Raw genomic sequence first — 19,036 nt, 5'->3', positions numbered from 1 at the left:
TGTCCATTTTGATATGGTAGTATGCATCCTTCAGGTCTACTGAGCACATTCCATTGTCCATATTCATAAGAGATAAGATGGATTGGATCTTGACCATCCTGAATTTCGAGTTCTTTACTGATCTGTTCAGATGTTAGATCCAAAACTGGCCTTGGGTCCAGTCCCTTTGGAACCAAGAACCCCGAGTAAACGCCAGAGCCAGCTTGATCAGGAGGGACCGCCTGGATGACTTTTTTGGAGCAGCTTTGAAGTTTCTACAGCTGCTGCCTCCTGACTAGATAGCACATCTGGCAAATCTTTGGTTTGAGGAGATTTAAAAAGGGAATGGAGTATCCGTTGGATAGGATCCTTTGCACCCATCTGTCATTTGTGACAGCTATCCAGGCTTCTGGGTGCAAGGATAAGCACCCCCCTCCCCCCCGACTGCCTCCACAGCAAGGCAGTCTGGGAACCTTTCAGGGGGTGCTGGAAGGGTCTGTCCAAAAAGGAATCTTCACACTCCTGATTTTGCAGGCTCCATCTACCCTGGGGGAATCTACCACTATAAAACGGTTTCCCCCTCTGCCCCTGGGGGAAATTCTCCCTGAGCTTCCTGAAAAGGACCTTGAGACTTCTTGAACCACAGTTTTCCCCCCACCATGTGGATTCCTGGAGAAGCATCTTTGGGATGTGGAAAAACGGATCCTGACAGCAGACCAGGTCTTGCCATCTTTACTGCTATGGGAGAGTCTGACTCTGCAAAACACCAAGGGTGCATTGACAAATGATGCCTTGAAAGGTTCCACAAAAAACCACAACCAAGCATGGCACCTAATGGAAATGCCAGAACTGGCAGCCCTTGAAGTGATCATGATCATGCAAGTCATGGGTAGATCTTGGAAACACCACCGCGTAAACAGAAGCCACTGAAGAATTCTCATATGAAAGCGCACCACAGGGATTAGGAGAATGGCTGCTGCCATGCAACCCAGAGTTTGAAGGACGTACCTGACTTGGATCCTTTTGCTTTGCATCAGAACCTGTACCTGCTGACGGATTGCAGACACCCTTTCTAGTGGTAGCCTTGCAAAAATATCCCTTGTGTCCAAGTCTGCTCCTATGCAAGTGATAGTTTGACAGGGCAACAAGGCAGATTTTTCGAAATTTATTGCAACGCCAAGCTGGGAGCAGATTGTGTAGTCCCGTGCTTATAGGAGTTGATGCCTGGTGGTAGCAGTAAGGAGCCAGTCTAGATACGAAAACACCTAGAATCCTTGACGCCTCAGGTGAGCCATGACCACTGCCATACATTTGGTGAACATCCTGGGGGCTGTGGTGAGACCAAAGGGCACAGCTCTGAACCGATAATGACTGGCCCCCAGCCAGAAGCGAAGATATCTCCTGGAGCGCCTGTCCATCTTTATATGGTAGTACGCATCCTGAAGATCTATCAAGCACATCCAATTGTCCTGACCCAGAAAGGGTAGAATGGACTGTAGCGTGACCATCCAAAACTGTTCTTTGTATAGACCGGTTTAGTCTGCTGAGATCCAGAATCAGTCTCCAGTCCCCTGTCTTTTTTGGTACTAAAAAGAACCTAGAGTAAGTTCTGGATCCGTGCTGGTCTGCCAGGACTTCCTGGATGGCTCTTTTTTCTAGCAGTTTTGAAACTTCTATTACTGCTTGCTCCTTCAGATTGGGAAGAACATCTGGAAGCGTCTTCCTTGACTGTAAAGGGGGTTGATGGAAGGGAATTTTGTAACCTCCGGATATAACTGACTGTACTCATCTGTCCTGTGTTAAACTTTGCCAGGCTATTGGGTACAGCGAATGTCTTCCCCCGACTGCCTCCAGAGTTGAGCAGCCAGGCAACCCTTCTGGGATGCTGGAAGGGCTCAGAGAAGGAATCTCTGTTGCCCTGGTTCTGCGGACCCCCTCTGCCACGAGGGCGGAGTCTATTACCGTTTCCCCTTTGCCTCTGGAGGAAAAATCACTGCGTCAGGCAAGGCTCCCTGAGATTTACGGAACCACATCTTCCCACTCTTCTGACCCTTGGGGTAAGGTCTAGAGGGAGTGGAAAACAGACTCCCATGGCAGAGAGAGCGTCTTGCCTTCTTGCTCACACCTAGTCAAAGTGTCTTTCACCTGTGGTCCAAAAAGAAAGGAACCAAAGGGAGTGTTGAAGGATGATCGAAAGGGTCCCGCAAAGTTACACAGCCGCATCCATGCATGCCTCCTAAGTGCCAACCCGGTACCAGTGGCTCTACTCTCCCCATCAGCTGCATAGGAAATGAGCCTCATGGAGGAGTTAACAGAATTAAGCGTCGCTAGCTGGGGAGCTACCTTGGCTTGTGCTCCCTCAGCTGTTGGATCTTGGAGGGTATCTCCAAGCTCTTTAAGGAGATCCCTTTGAAGTTGGGTAAAATGACACTGGTAGTACAGTGACCTCAAAGAAGGTCGCTGAAGCGAACATTCGCTTCCCATATCTGTCCATCGTCCTAGACTCCTTGTTAGGGGGATGGACAGATGAAGAGGTCTCCGCTAACTCTTTTGGTGGCTGCTGCTACCACCATAGCATCAACAGGGACACCTTTCAAAAGGAACCGTTTATCCTGGGGTGCTGTAATGAATTTACAAGGTCTCCTCGGAGTTGGCTCCACTGTATCAGGAGCTGAACAAACCTTTTGAGCCACCACTGTCATAAGTGGATCGAAAAGCGGAGACATCCAGAGACATCCAGGAGGTGGAAGGTTGGGAACTGAAGGCATCCAGAAATACAGGCTCATCCTCAGAAGGGGCTAAGGGATTCCAGTTCCCCCTCTGCTTAAGCATTTCTAGGATGTCAGAGAAGGAAACATCTTTAGGGGGGAATCTCGGGGACCCTTCCAAATCATCTAAGTCTTATCAGAAGTGACAGACTCGAGGGAGTCAATGTGCTTCCTCTTACACTTTCTTCTGAGGGGGCTCTTCTGAGTGATCAGGAGAGGCCTCAGAAGAGGAGGAAACACCCAATGGGGTGTCCTGGAGCATCGGTTCCTTACGCTTGGGGTCTGGAGGAGGAGCAGGGGTTGGCACAGGCACTACAGGGGACGGAGCCGGTGGGGCTGATAGTGGAGCTGACTCAGGGGACAGCACACTCCGCATGACATTGAAGGCGTCCCTGCCACGATGCAGAGAAAGCTCCGGTTCCGAAGAAATAGGAATCTTTCTCCGCACCAAGGGAGACTGCTCCGAAGCCGATGTAGGAGCCAAGCTCACCTGCGCCGAAGCTCTGAGAGGGAGAACGGGGTCTGACAAGGGTCTGATGCCACTCGCCCTGGTGCCCAGATCACTCGATGGAAGGTACCACCTTGGGAATCTGTGCAGACGTCGTAACCGAAGGAGATAAAGTTATCGGAGCCGACTGTTCCACTACTCGAATCCCAACGAACTCTGGCTCCAAACTCAATGGAGTTGGAGGAGGAATATCGAGAGATGTGGACGGAGCAGATACCTGTTGAGGACTGGACAACAATTTAGCTAGTGCCTGTGACTTTAGCAACCTACTGATCACTCTCCACATCATGATCAGACAGCCTAGAGGATCGAGAGGAGAGAGAGGACCGGTGACTGAGCTCGCTCTGGAGTAAAGGAGACCGAGGAGCTGAGTGCACAGACTCTAGTGACAGGAACCTCAGCCTCTTGTGGCTCCGCGATGGCTCCGAAGCCTCTGATGGAGCAGACAGGGAAATTGTCTTGTCGGTGCCAGCCGGAAGTGACATAGAAGGTAAATCCTGAACCGAAGACAGCTCCGAACTTGAAGCAGACGGCTTAGTGGATTTAGGGGATTTCACCGGCTGTGAGCTCTTGGCCAGTGAATCCTGGGGTTTTAAAAGATCCCTAAGAATCAGCTTATTCTTATGCTCCTGCAGGACTCTTGCACTAAAGACATGGCAAATGGAACAAGAGTCCTGCAGGTGCACAGCGCCTAAACAATAGACGCAAGAAGTGTGCCCATCTGTCAGACATTTTCTGACTGCATGAGTCACACTTCTTGAACCTAGAAACCTTGGATTCCTTTGACATCCTTAACAGTAGAAGGAAAAGCAATTATAACAACAAGAAGCAATATACAGTCTACAAAAAACACAACTACTAGAAAGACTATAGCTAAAGGTTTTTTTTTTTTTTTAGATAATAGGAAAGCCTCTAATTTAAACGGCTAGCCTATAAGAAAACACAGAAGGAAAGCCTCTAACTTAAACGGCTAACCTGACAAGAGGTGTGGGGGGGTGGGGGGTGGGGGAGAACTCTAAGTTAAATGAGTTCTACAAAAAACAAGAGGGATACTATAAACTAAACAATTATCTATCACAGAAACAAAACTATCGTTAATAAAATACTAGAGGAGTTAATTTCTAGTGAAAAAGTTACACAAAAAACTCTACACAAGCCTGAGCCAGAAAAACGACACCTCGCAGCTGAAGCGGCAAATGAGATCTGGGTAGCTATCGCTAGGCATTATGGGATAAGGGGTAGCCTCGAGCCAGTAAACAGCTCTCGAGCTATTGAAGATGGCAGAGTCGGAGCAGAGGATCGGCTCTGATCCCCAACCAGCAAGAACGATGGCGAGATAGACAACTTAACATTTGTTATTTAACAAAATAAAGAACTGCTAATCATAAAGCTATGGGGCCGAGCCTGGTATGGAAATAAGGCACACAAGGAAAGCTGGTGGTGGAATGCGGACGTCCAGGAAGTCCTCAAAATAAAGGAGTGCAGGAAAAAGTAGGAAACTGAAAAGAGGACCAGGTAAGGAAGTAATACTGGTTAGCTGACAAAGGAGTTGCAGTAGCAAAGGACAGAGTATCAGAGACCTTGCCAGTCTCTGGAAAGTGGCTCAGTAGGTGGCATAAAAACTACCAGGTTGCAAGACAGACGCACACAAACATTCACAAGGGAAGCCAGCAACAACCTGCTCACCAGTCCATAGAACAAAGGCAGACGGAAGGAGTGCATCAGGCAGCTTCTAAATGAAGAAAACCCCACAGAAGCTGTACTGTCCCAAACAGCTTACGATGAGGGAACAAGCCCACCATAGAAGAACAGCACTAAGGAAAATGAATTCGGGGAAAGCAGCAGGCTCAGATGAGGACACAGCAGATACGATAAAGATGTTGAATGAGATGGGAAGAAATGGCTCCTTAGGGTACTCAGCAGTGTGGAAGAGAAAGGTGCATCCCACATGAATGGGAATAAGCACATGCCAGTGTACAACAAAGGGTGCATACCACAACTGTGGGCAGTATACAGGTTTCAAACTCCTGTCACATTGCATGATAGTTAAGCAGAGGGTAACAAATGGATATGCATAGCAGAAAGCAAGATGGGAGATTAACATTTTGGATTCAGATCATGATGAAGCACAACTGACCCAATACTTGCAGTGAAACAGTTGAGAAGCTAGACATGGGGAAAGAGTACATTGGCCATTCCTAGGACTTGGAGAAAGCATATGACAAGGCCCCAAAAAAGCTGATTTGGGTAGTCCTGCAGTGATTCGAAGTCCCAGAAATATTAGACAGTGCAGGCTACTTACAAGGACCCAATGACTTAAGTACAGACAGTATTCAGTCTTACAGAAGGGTTCCCAGTGGGAGTGGATGTGCACCAGGGTTCAGCTCGGAGCCCACTGTCTATTCATACCGACAACAGATTGATTACATTAGCAAACAAGTCGGAGGGGACAGATCAAAGTTGCTGTATGCAGACAATGTGGCATCAGACTCCCCAAGAACTTCAACAAAGGATAGGAGATTGAAATGCAAAACTGAAGGCACATAGGATGAAACTGAATACAGATAAGACAGTTGTAATGGCAGCAAATTGGGAAAAATCAGAAGACGAGAACTGAGGAAGGAGGACAGATAGAACAGGTTAACAGCTTCAAGTATCTAGGAGGGGTGGTTGAAAATGGAAGCCTGAATGAAGAGATCAAAACTAGAATTAGAGGGGTTGCAGTCAACTAGCATGCGTATCAGGTGTATTGTACGACAGAAGAATGCCAAAGAAGAAGTCAGGTGTACTAAACAGTGGTGTGACCAGTACTACTAGTGTAGGGTACAGAAACCTGGGCAGTAAAAGGCAGAGTAGATGAGGAAAGCTAGTGGTGATGGAAATCAAGTGCCTGAGATGGGTGGTAGGATGCACACTGTTGGACAGATGAAATAAGGAAATACAGAAGCAAAAGCAGCTTCAACTGCAGAAAAGATTAGAGAATAGATTACAGTGGATTGGGCACATGTGCAGAAAAGCACAACACAATCTGATGATGATTTGGGACAGACGGGAAGGCGGCAAGTGGAAACTAGGACATCCAACAAAGAGGTGGAAGGACTGTGATAATATTTGCAACAGTTAGATATGAATGTCAAAAGGTAGGAGTGTGGCACTGAAGCAAGACAGATGGCAACAGTTAACACGACACCTTGACCTCATGTAGAAAATGAGGAAAAAAGAAGGTTGATGAATCAACGGGAAAGATACAATAGTAAATGTTCAGATACAATTCTGACTTGAAGACTAGCAGTGAATAATTTTACAATAAACTCCCTATTCCAGAAATGATGAGATCAAGTATTGTATGCCTTATGTAAAAGAATAAGGCTTTAGTATATGTATGGTACTACTGCACATTCATGCTGGTTTTCCACACAGCCATCAGGTTTAAAAGTTAAGTTTATAATGACTGTGCCAGCTCTGTGGCATATTGGGGTAAAGTCCTGACGATGCTGCAAGTGACCCAAGTTTGAACACATAGTTGGGAGTTCACAGGAGCTGGTGGGAACAGGATGGAAACTAATGCTGTTGCTGATTTGCCCATTCTGAGGGCAAGGAGGTGGCTCTGGCTTGACACATGGGTGACACCTAGAGGGTGCACCAAGTGCTCTACCCCATTGAGCTTGAGCCTAGCAAGCCCACACTGCTGACTGCAGTCACACAGTAAGCAGAGGGGAAATTGGGTTGTAAAGGAGTGCTTCACCTTGGAGAGCAACAGAACACCTTAGAAGAGCACCACAAGGGAGGGAGGCGCTATGCTGGAAGAGAGGGTAAGCTGCCCTGCTGGACAGCAAGCTAGCCCTGTCACTACCATCTTGAGTCTCCCAGCAGAGATTGGGAAAGCCTGGGCAGGAACTAATGGGTTGTAGGGCTCTCACCTAGGCTGAGAATATCCAGCTACCCATTGCTGCAAAATGAATGGGTAAAATTGGGTGCCGGAAGCTAAGCAATTGGGCACTGTCCTGTAGTATTAAAAAAGTTATGCCTGCATGCATACAGTTAAAATCTAAAAAAATGTTGATGTATGGAGCTGGGTCTTGGAGTTTTGTAAAAACCTTTAAATGATCATTTAAGACAGGCATACAAATCATTTGGAAAAAAAACATTTTTAATATTCATGTATTATACACATTTGACAATTATTCACTTCATTATATACACTGCTCAATTCCTGCTTTCCCTTAAACCACACTCCTCTTTCTGAATCTGCATGTATTGTTTCCAGAAATTCCATTTCTATTCCTGTTGCCTCCTCTTTATTAAAGGCCCCTCTTTTTTTCCATCTCCTTTGAAATATTGACTGTTGCAATTGCAAGTGGTTTAGATTTAACTTTTCATCTTCTGGTATTTAACAAACAGCATTAAATTAATACCATATTATGTATGGACAATCCAGTGTCTCAGCTCAAAAGCCACATTTCCTTAGTTGCAACCCCCCCCCCCCCCATTTATGTCAGTAATTTTTATCTAACTCATTACACTCCCAAGAAAATATATTTCCAGTTTTAGCACAAACCATTATTTGATAATTACCTGAGAAGAGTCTCCGAAGCCTACCTGGGGGTATAAAATACCTATGTAAATCCTTCCAAGCAAAAATCGTAAGCTTCTGGACTTTGTTACATACTTAGGAGACACACAAATGTCCTCCCACTGGTTCCTTTATAAACTGCCTTTCCAGTCTCTCTCCTCAGTCTTTTCTAATCTCCCCAGATTGATTTGTGGAGTTATCGTGATGTTTTACATGTCCTATTTAGCAGCAGGTTCTTCTCTGATTCAGCTAAAAACTCTACCATATCCCTTTCTCTACCTATACTGATATCAATCCTCGATAGGAAAGGCAGTCACAGTCTATCTGCAGTCCAAACTTCTGCTTGGCCTCATGCCACTACATTACCATTTTCTCTCTAGACATTTGCTCCCAATATTTTTGTCTTTTGCCAGTTTTGTCCAGTAAATTTCAGCCACATCTTGCCCATTTTCTATACCCCAACTGGCAAAATCTCTCCACTCCTTTATTGGCTTAGTTCTTAATACTTTCTGCAACTTTATGAAAATATGTATGATTTCTCCTTAAGGATTCTCACCCAAGGTACTAATCATTTCTTGTTCTCCTCCCTTGTTTGTCTAGATTTGAGATAAACTAACCAATAAAGACAGGATAAGAGATTAGATGAAATTTGTAACCGTGTATTTGGTTTACAGGAGACAACAAATGGTTGTACACAAGGTACAGCTTTTCAGTCTTTGGAAAGAATGATTTAAATAGGGCATCAGCAAGTACGGTTTCAGATGGAAATATTTGTATTAAGGAATCCGTAGTGCTTCTGCAGACATCTTTACAATGGCCTTGACCCTCTCTGCAAATGATTGAGATCATATCACTTTTGGACCCAGTCGTCCAAGTGAAATCTCTGCTGGGGTACATGAGTTGGTTACACTAAAGCACTCAAACTTGTTTGGGTTGTCAGCAGTCTCATTTGAGTGATAATTTATCATTTGTTAATCAAGCTGGTGCACTGAATGCCCACAACCTTGGCCAGCCAGACAATTTACAATTATTTTAGGCACAGTCAACAGAAGACAGAATGCATTGTAATCATGTGCTCCGTCATTAGACAGATCAGACAAAGCTCTGTTAAAAGTAGAGATTACTTGTGTTAGTAGAATTCATTTTAACTTCAGACTTAAATTTCATCTATATTCATACAATGAAATTTTGAACCACTGAACAGAAACTAACACGTTTGGGTATGTACAAGATTAACTTCATTTATAATACCAAGAAACGCAGTTGTGCAGCAGGATTTTTGCCTCGCAGCAAGAGGTTCTTCAGTTAGTTTCTTGGCTGGGGTGCCTTCTGTGCGGAGTCTGCATGTCCTCCCTGCATTCGTGTGGGTTTCCTCTGGGTGCTCCGGTTTCCTCCCATGTTGCAAAGAAATGCATCTGGAGCGTTTCTCTCTGGGCCTCCGCTGAAAATTGATATGTTCCAAGTCGGACTTTCCCGGTTAACAAATGTAAAATACAAAAAATAATGTGGCATCTTTTCCCGTTTCTTAACTGCATATCCCCAGCACCACAAATGTTGCACAAAAGCCTATCCAAGAAAAAACTCCCTCAACTTTTACAATATGCTAAGATTAACAAAGCTAGGTCACACCTCAGGCAGCAACCACCCAGGTTTTCTAAAGCAATTAGAGATTTTCCTGAACTTATCTGGTCTGGTTATGCTCAAGTTTTTCTGCAAGTGTTGTTTCTTTAGTCACAGGAGTACATCAGCAGGGTACTAAAGTAAACAATGTGAAAAGCTTGTTGCAAAGAAACAGTTACATACTCACCACAATAGATTTGTGTTGTCTGTTTCAACCTGTGGGTTGCCAGATCTAATGCTGATCAACTTCCAAAGACTTCAGCTCATAGAGCTCTGCCTCCTCTACCAATAACACCCCCCACTCCAACACAGCTACCTCAGAGTTTCCCCCTCTTTCTATATGAACTTTTGGACTTGGCCCCAAAAGGAGAAAAAACAAGAAACTAAGGACCAAAAGAAAAAAATCAGTCTCCCAGCTCAGTCATCTTCTAAATAAAAAGATGGTCAAGAAGGGGGGGGCAGACTAAACCAGATGGAAAATAGACAATGATCAACACTGATCTAACATGGTGATCAAATAACTTTCATATCCGATGTTTCTTCCATCTGGGTTCAAACATGTGGGGCAGAGTCCCCAGCCACCAACACTAGGGTGGTCTCATGAAAGGATACTGTGAAATACTGTGGAACCAAATGAAGTTCTAGACCTCAAATGGATAACCAATTTGTAGAGACATGAATGTGAGATGACCCAACCTAGCTGCACAAATGTCATGTAGAAGTCATAGCTCTGATAAAATGACCTTTGGGTTTGTGATGCAAAGATTTTCCCTTCGAACCATACCCAAAAGAAATGCAGACAGCCATTTGGGCAAAGTAACCTTTCATACAGGCACACTGAGTGCACGAGAAAAAAAATAGTTGTGTAAAATCTTGCCATAACCATAGATGTCCTCTATGTTGCAGCATTCTTGATGTGGGATTTCCTGCCTCAGGCGACCTGTACGTCTTCTCCTATACAAAAGCTTCAGCTTAGCTGTAGTTGTGTGGGATGTCACATGTAGGGCCATAAACCAGGGGCCCTAAATGTGACGTCTGCACACACAGACCTCAGAACTTGAAAGCCTAGCAGGATTTCAAAATAGAGTAGCAAGTGATGTTAGCCATATGATCAAAGAGCCATTTGATAGTTAAATTGGTCGTAGGGTATAACCACCAGGAGATCTAAGACAGGTCAATAATGAGAGAGAATAGAGAAGGGGGTTAGATGGGTGGGAAGGAATACTGCAACATGGAAGAGGAAACCTAAGGTTATGATAAGATTTTACACAACTATTCTATGTCCTTCTATTCCTATGTTGCAGTATTCTTTGTTTGGGAAAGTACCACAGCTTAGATGGAAGGAAGGGAGAAGGGAGGAGGTAGAAGTAGCTGATTCTACAAAGTCCTGCAGAATTGCTCTGGCAAAACCCACACGTGCTCTGGAGACATTGTCTAGCTTGTAGTGTTTGGTGAACGTGCGAATGGTGGTCCATGTGGCTGCTTCCAGGATGCCTGCAGTGTCCAGGTCTTTTAAGAAGGCTTTGGAAACTGCCACTGCCCTGGTGGAGTGAGCCTTAACTCCCTGTGTGAGTGAGCCTTAACTCCCTGTGTGGGTTTTTTGCCATGGTGAGAGTAACTTGGGTAAATAGTTTTTCTAATCCAACATGCGATGATTTGGAGACTGCCTTGCCCAGAGCCCCTGTGGTGGAAGGAAACAAAAATCTGATTGGATTTTCTTATAGATGTGGTTGTGTCTAGGTAAAACCTTAGCTGTCTGTGTACATCCAGGGAGTGCAGTATTCTCTTTCATTGGATGGAGAGGGGGAAGAATAGATTGGTTTAAGGACAGATCATTAACCACTTTAGGCATAAAGGAAGGGTTGGTATGTAGAGTTACCCTGTTCTTGTGGAAGGCAGTGTATGTAGTGCAGGGCATCAGAGCCTGTAATTCTGACACCCTCCTGGCTGAAGTTATAGCAATTAGCAGTACTGTCTTCCATATGCACATTTGCAGAGTAGCCGTACTAGCAGGTTCAAATGGGGACCGAGTGAGCTTTAAGGATGAAGTTCAGGTCCCAGGGTGGTGGGATGTGTTTTCTTTGTGGTCCGATGTGCAACACCCCTTTTAAGAATAGCTTAACATCAAGCCTGGCTAGTAGGGGAGGGTCTAGTGGCAGGCAGGCTGAGATTGCTGAAAGATGGACTTTCACTGAAGAGTAAGAGAGTCCACCCTTTACTAGTTGACACAGGCAAGAACTAGGGGTGGATCTATAATGTATAGATCCCTGCCCTTGCCAAGACACCATTTGGAAAAATCTCTCCCATTTAGCCAAGTAAGATTTCCTTGTATGTTTCCTGGCCTCCCTCAGGACTGAAAGCATGTCCTCGTAGTGGTGCCTGAAGGGAATTGAAAGTTTATCACCCAGTCAATGCCATCATCTGCAAGTGTGGGTGAATGAGGGTTCCCTTTTGTTGTCAGAAGGTCCACCTTGTGGGGTAACTTGTGGTGATTGCCCTTGGCTACATTGAGTAGAGGGAACCAGTGCTGCCTTGGCCAGTAGGGGGTCACCAGCAAGATTTTTGGTTAGTCTTCTGATTTTCTGGAGGACTTTTTAAATTAATGGGAAGGGTGGAAAGGCATAAAGAAACCTCCCCTTCCATGAAATGCTGAATGTGTATTCTCCATGCTAGTGGAGAGTGGGTTTTGGAGCAGAAAATCTGCAACTGTCTATTCTGGGGGGAGGCAAACAAATCTACTTGGTGTGCCCCACTGGTGGACAATATCTAGAAAGACATTACTGTCCAGCATCCATTCATGATTTGGAGAGGATGTCTTGCTGAGGTCTGCTTGTTTGTTGTCCTGCGAGGGGATGTAGGATGCCTGCGAGGGGATGTAGGATGCCTGCAAGGACAAGTTGTGCTGTGAGGCTAGGTGCCAGATTAGTAAAGTTAGTCTGCAGAGGTGGGTAGGCTTTTGTCCTTCCCTGCTCGTTGAGTTACCGCATAACTGTGGTGTTGTCTGTCATTATTAGAACACCTGGGTGTAAAAGGGGAAGGAAGGCTTTCAATACCAGGACTGCTGTCATTTCCCTCACTTTGATGCGCTTGTTCTTGATGGAAGGGTGCCACTTTGCTTGTAGCCTGTAGTTTGACATTGTGGCTCTCCATCCTAGGTCTGATGCATCTGTATGCATGAACTGGTTTGGGGTGGGTAACTGCAAGGAAGGCCCAAGTTCAGTTGAATTTGCTGAATCCACCATTTTAGTTCCGACTGTAGGCAGGGCAAGAGGGTAATTTCTTGCTTTAAAGGATGCTGGTGGTGTGACCATACATTTTTTTAGATATCACCGCAGCTTTTGCATGTGCATTCTGGCCAGTGGTAGCATGGGAATGGTGGCTGCCATCAGGCCCAAGATTCGTAGAAATTGCCTCGCAGTTCTGTTGGGTCTGCGTAAGGGTTTTGAAGTGGTAGGACAAGGAGCTGACCGCCATGGGGAAGAAAGGCATTTATTAGGTCTATCCTTATCCTGTAACCCAGAAATGTTTTGCCTTGTTCTGGGATCAAGAATGATTTTGGGAAGTTGAGGGTGAACCCCAGTCTTTGAAGCAGGGAAATGAACTGTAAGTGGGTTTGCAGGGTTTCCTTGCATTCTGCTAGAATAAGGATGTCATCCAGGTAAGGGTAAATCTGAATTCCTTGTGTTCTGCAATAGGCTATGGCAGGTGCCAGGCATTTTGGAGCAGTGGACAAACCAAAGGGCAATGCTGTAAACTGAAAGTGAGAGGAGGGTCCAGAAACATGTAAATTTCCTGCGAGAAGGCTGTATGGGAATGTGCAGATAGGCTTCTTTCAAGTCAAGTGTGGCCATGAAGGCCCGGGCTGGTATAAGAGTAAAGTTTGTAAGAAACATTCTGAAGGTGGGAACTTTTAGAAATAGGCTTAGAAAGGAAAGGTCTAGAATGGGCTTCCATTGGTCCATCTTTTTTGGAGAGCAGAAACAATCTTGAGTAGAAGCCTTTTCTTTCTTGCCCTCGTGGTACAGGTTCTACTGTTCCCAGGTTCAGGTGGTCTTGTAAAATGTGGGAAGAGGTGTCCGATTTCTTTTGGGGGGGTATGCCCCTTAAGGGGGCCTCTCTCTCCAAGAAAGCAAGTATCATTTTTGAACTATACCCAGGACCCATTTGTCTGTAGTGATGGTTTTCCAAAAGGAGAGGCAGTGGGAAAGGCGGGCAGAAAGGGGAAGGTGGGCAAGGCAGTCATGCATTGTTTGGTCCTCCTCTGTCTTGAAAGGGCTGTGAGATGGCTGGCCTGGAAGAGGTTTGTCTTCTGGCCCCTCGTGTGTCTGGAAGAGGGAGGTCCAGCAGAGGGGCTTCTCACAAATTAGTTTTTGCAGGGTAATTTCTGTAGGAGACGAGTCTTGCAATTCCTTACTCTTTTCTTGTAGATTTTTAAAAAGATCTGCTGACTGTTTACCAAACAATAAGTTAGGGTCTAGAGGAGCATCTAAGATTTCACACTAAGTCCTCTGACAAGTGTTGTAGACGTAGCCATGAATATCTTTGAAGTACAGAGGCTGCAGACTGCTGAGGCCTCTGCAGCATAACTGCATCTAATGGACTGTCTGGCTACTTGGGCAGCCAGAGAGTTTAGATGCGGTCAGATTTAGTGGGGCACTCGAGTAGCAGCCAGCAGAGTAGAGGCTTGGGAAACTAGGTCCAGAGCATATTTGGTCATATGGGTTTGATAGTGGATGGCTCTGAAGGCCAATGTGGAAGAGGTGTAAACCTACTTTCCAGTTCTATCCATAGTTTTACTGTCCTTGTCTTTAGGTAGGAGAGGCACAGACAGAATCAGTCTGGATTGTTTGATGCTGCAATCACAGCAGGGTCTGCCAAGGGTGGTTTGACTAAAAATTTCTGGTCATTAGGCACTTTGTAGAAGCAATCTGGCCTCTTAGGGGCAGGGGGCTGAAAGTCTGGTGTCTTAGATGCTGAGGAAAAGGCATCTAAATAAGCAGGGATGACTGGAGGAATGGCAGGAGGGGAGGGAGATTCCACTTGTAGCAATTCAAAATACCTTTGAGTATCAGACATTTGGGAGGTATCCCGTTTGAAGTATTAATTCAATTTGGTTATGGTCTCTCCAAAGGTGATATCCTCTGGAGGGGAGTCCCCTTCGATGGAGTCTTCATCTGGGGAGCAATATTCTTGAAGAGAAGCTATTGGGAGGTATACGAGATTGATTCATCTTGATTCATCTGAAGATGAATAAGCCTCTTGCTTTTCTTCCTTGTCTTGTAAAGCTGGCGGATGAAGAGAGGAGACAGAGGCAGGCCTAGGGCTGAGGAGAGAAAGGGTAGATGAAGAAGCTGTGGGCCTAAGTCTTTGAAGGCCTGCATCATAGATGAGGTGAAGGACTGCCAATCAGGTAGGCCTTCAGTGGGTGTAGCCAGATGCTTGGTTTTGTTTCTTTAGAGTAGTCTTAGGTGAAGGCCTGGAATCTGGTGCATGGCTAAGGGCTGCAGTGTTGGGAGGAGGGATACCTGGTCAGAGGCCCAAACGTCTGGTTCCCATTAACCTCTACTGTAGCCGATGTCAGAGTAAGCTCTGTGGACGTGCTAGTCATCAACTGAGAAGAGTCTTCCTCTAAGGTCGCCAAAGAGGACTGTTCTAACAGTCGTCCCTCAACTCGGCTTTCAGACTCCCCCGCCAGCTGCCGATTTAGGAGATGCAGTGAAGTGGATCTAAGAATCTTGGCCTTCTTCCGCGGAGGTTCAGTCGGAGCTTCCGAAACAGGATCAGTCTTTGCGCTAAATTTTTAAGTCGCTGACTTTCTAGATATAGATTGACAGCAGCCAGACGGGCTACATAGGGTCTTAAAGGATTGACTGATCAAGCAAGTGGTATGGTCATGCTCTCGGCCAAGGTAAAAACGCAGTGGCCATGCGCATCTATGCGGTATCTGGCTCCTGCATTGGCATTTACCCTTTTTAGCTGACATCGGCCAAAGGTTACTACAACAAACCAAGCTTTAGCTAGAAAGCCAAGAAAAAACCCCAATGGGGTACTTGGATTTTAGACGTCTTGTGGTGAAGGAGCATAGCACACGATGTGAAGGTAATCTGCAGCTGTAAACTTCTGAGGTCTGAGTGCAGACATCACATTTAGGGCCCCTGGTTTATGGCCCTACGTGTGACGTCCAACGCAACAGCAGCCAAGCTGAAGCTTTTGTATAGGAGCCGGCATATGGGTTGCCTGAGGCAGGAAATCCCACACCACAAATACTGCAACATAGGAATAGGACATTAACTGATAACATTTTCTAAAGGACTTTGTTTTGTCCAAATAAAACCTCAACTGACTATGGACAAAGACACTACAGCAGATATCTACCTCATGAGAAAAATACCGGCAGATGAATGCAGTGGTTCAAATCATTCTTCGACACCACCTGAGGCAGAAAAGCAAGATATGGTTTAAAGAGCACTGCCTTGATGAAAAAACAAATAAGGGAGTGACAGCAGAGGGGGGTCTTGTAGCTCTCACACATATGGCAGAAGTAATGGTCACCAAGAAACATGTCTTTCACAATTTCAAATCAACATTAGCAAAGGGCTCAAAAGGAGGCACAGTCAGCACCTGGGAACTGAAAGGCAAGTCCTGAGGCAGAACAAGATCTTTGATGAACAAATTAAAAAAGCCCCCTTGAGAACGGCCTTCAAGATCTTAAGGGCAGTCAACAGCACATTATTAAAATGCAGTTGCTAGCTATATCCAGTTTTCACAGTGGTAGGGATAGAGTATCTAGAGGCAGAATTAGACAAGTCTGCGAGGAAGTTCAGGATAGCCTCCAATAGTGTCAAAAAGGATAAATCCCCAAGAGGCATTCCACAAGGAAAAGCACTTCTACTTGCTATAATACACCAAGAAGTTGGTGTGTATGACTGTCAGCTTGGGATTCCTGACCATCAAGAGAAATAGAGAAACCAGGCAGTTAACCTAAGTGTTCAAAGGTTAGGCAGATCTAGTCCCAGTGAGAAATGAGATCCGGAACCCAAGAAGGATACCTCAGGAGAGGCCAAAGAAAGGGGAACCACATCTTGCAAGGCCAAAAGGGAGCAATGAGGATTACAGCTGCTCTGCAACAAGCTGCCTTCTGAAGAAACTATTAATGAGCTTAGGGATATGCATATAGAAGACCTGCTGGCCAAGCATAAAGATTAGCCCTAAGAAGGAAACAAGGCATACTAGCTGCTGCACTTGGTGTTGGATGGGAACGTGAACAGGTCACAACATGGAGTGCCCCAGTACTAAAGAAAATCCAAAGGAGCAACCCTTGGATTCAGAGACACCTCATGAGGAAGAATATGACTGCTCCATCTAAGATGATGGACTTCGCTGAGATGCGCAATGCAATCAGAAACTGCTGAGACTAAAAAAAATCTGCCTTTGCCAGATCATAGCCTCCAGACAGATACCAAACAAATGACACTCAGTCTGGACAGAAATCACACCCTTTGGGAGAACCGTCCTTAAAAGCTTGCAATGGGAGGATCACCCTCATCTCCAAGACACTGATGTGCAGGCTGGGCTTGGTAGTAGACCAGCTCCCCTGGACAGTCCTCCCTTCAAAAGGTCCCCCACCCCAGAACAGAGGATTCTGTGGTGACCATAGCCTGAGGAGGGAAGCACAAATGGCCCCAGTGAACAAGGGAAAACTTCTGATTGACAAACACTGGTCAGAAAAACAGGAAAGACAATTGGATAAATTAAGTACAACCACTATACCAGAGTCCACTGCAATGTCCGTGTGATAGCTTGCCAAGGGAACCAAACAGATGGCAGTCACCATATGGCCCAAGAGCCTGAGAATAAGATGCATTGGAGGCTTTTTGTAAGAAGTCAAGGAACTTGACAGCCCCAAAGACACTATATTCTAGACTCTGGAAGTCCGCCAATCTGGCAGACTGTGTTCAAATGGCAACCTATAAACTTTAAGGGCTGACCTGGGTGGAGACTGGACTTTTAAGTTTACATGGGTACCCAAGGAACTGCACTAGAGTAAGGTGTCCCTGGCCCTGACTAGGAATGCTGTCATGGAGGGGGGGGGGGTGTTAGGAGCCAATCCTCCCAGGTAGAGAAACACCTGCAACTCAAGCCAGGCTGCTAACATTGCCACACACCTAAACACCCCCCTTAGACTAGTTTCGAGACCAAATGGCAGTGCTCTCTACTGGTAATGACTGATTGACCCCCACCACCAGAAGCCTACAAATCTCCTGGACTGCCTTGCAATCTTAATATGATTACAAGTGTAATTGAGAAGACACTTGTCCTTCCTCAGAGGTAAAATGGTCAGCACCATCACCATCTGGAACTTGGTCAAATTCACAAATTGATTCAACTTGCTCAAATCCAGGATTGGTCTGAGGGTCTTGTTTTTCTCCAGACCCCAAAAGAACTATGAGTAGACCCCAGATCCTCACTGGTATGTTGGGACCTCTTGGGTGACAGTTTGCTAGCAGCTTCTGAATTTTGATGGCAGCTGTTCTTTGTTAATGGGATGAATGTCTGGAAGCAGTTTGGGAATTATACCTGGAACTTAAAAATGGAGTTAAATAGCCTCTGGACAGGACTCATCACCCATACCTCTGAGATTATTGCCTCCCAAAACTTATAGGTGTCCCTTCTGGTTCCAAAAAAAAGGTTTGTAGAGGGGTAGCAAAAATGAACTCCAGTGGCAGTGTCTTTCCATATTGCTCACTCCTAGTTAGCTTAACTTTCGACCCAAATAGAGACAAGTCACTTTGTTAAAGGATACTAGTCTGCAGTCACACAACCTCATCCAAGTGTGGTCACAGTGATGCTAGTGCCAGCTGCCTGGGAAGTGCCATCAGCTACACTGAAAAGCAGATGCATGGACACGTTAAGAAATTGACTGGAGGATGGACATCAGTCTCCAGAGTCTTGTAGGTTTCTGCAGTCTGTTGTCTTTACTGCTTGACAATTCTGACAGTGTTCCACTGAACCCTGGTCAAATGAGCTAGACAATTTAATGCTCTCAGGATGAACACGGCTGAGGCTTAGTGCACTTTTATAAGCAGTCCAATGCCCAAGACTCTACTGGGGGAATGGAATAAGGAACAGTGCTCTGGACCACCAAGACTGCATCCAGAACAGGACCCTTACTCCCGTATTGCCAATCCTTGCGAGGGGGGAGGATCTTGTCGTGCTTCCTGGGGAATGGTTGCAGAGTATCGGGCTCCTGCCACTTCCTCTGGGACAGCAGATCAGTAAGTGCATCTGGAGAGGGAACCTCCATGGTGTGGATGGGCCTAACCAGAATGTCCTGAAAACAGACTCCTCCAAAGAAGGGGCTTCAGCAGTCCAAACCCTGCAATGGAAGAGCTCCAAAAGATCACCAAAAGATAAGTCTTCACAGGTGGATTTGGGGGACCCCTTCTCCTTCCTCAAAGTCAGTGTCCTCAATGAGGGACTCCTTGGATGAGTCCAGGTGGTTCCTTTTGTACCACCACTTACAGTACATTTCCTGCCCTGGAGATTCCAGGGGCCCTATGGGGAATGCAAGAGAATGGAGCTGATGGA

The sequence above is a fragment of the Protopterus annectens genome, chromosome 7.part0 (assembly GCF_019279795.1).
Source record: "Protopterus annectens isolate FY-2018-M chromosome 7.part0, PAN1.0, whole genome shotgun sequence".
Lineage (NCBI taxonomy): Eukaryota > Metazoa > Chordata > Ceratodontiformes > Protopteridae > Protopterus > Protopterus annectens.
Note: the sequence above shows the minus strand (reverse complement) of the source record.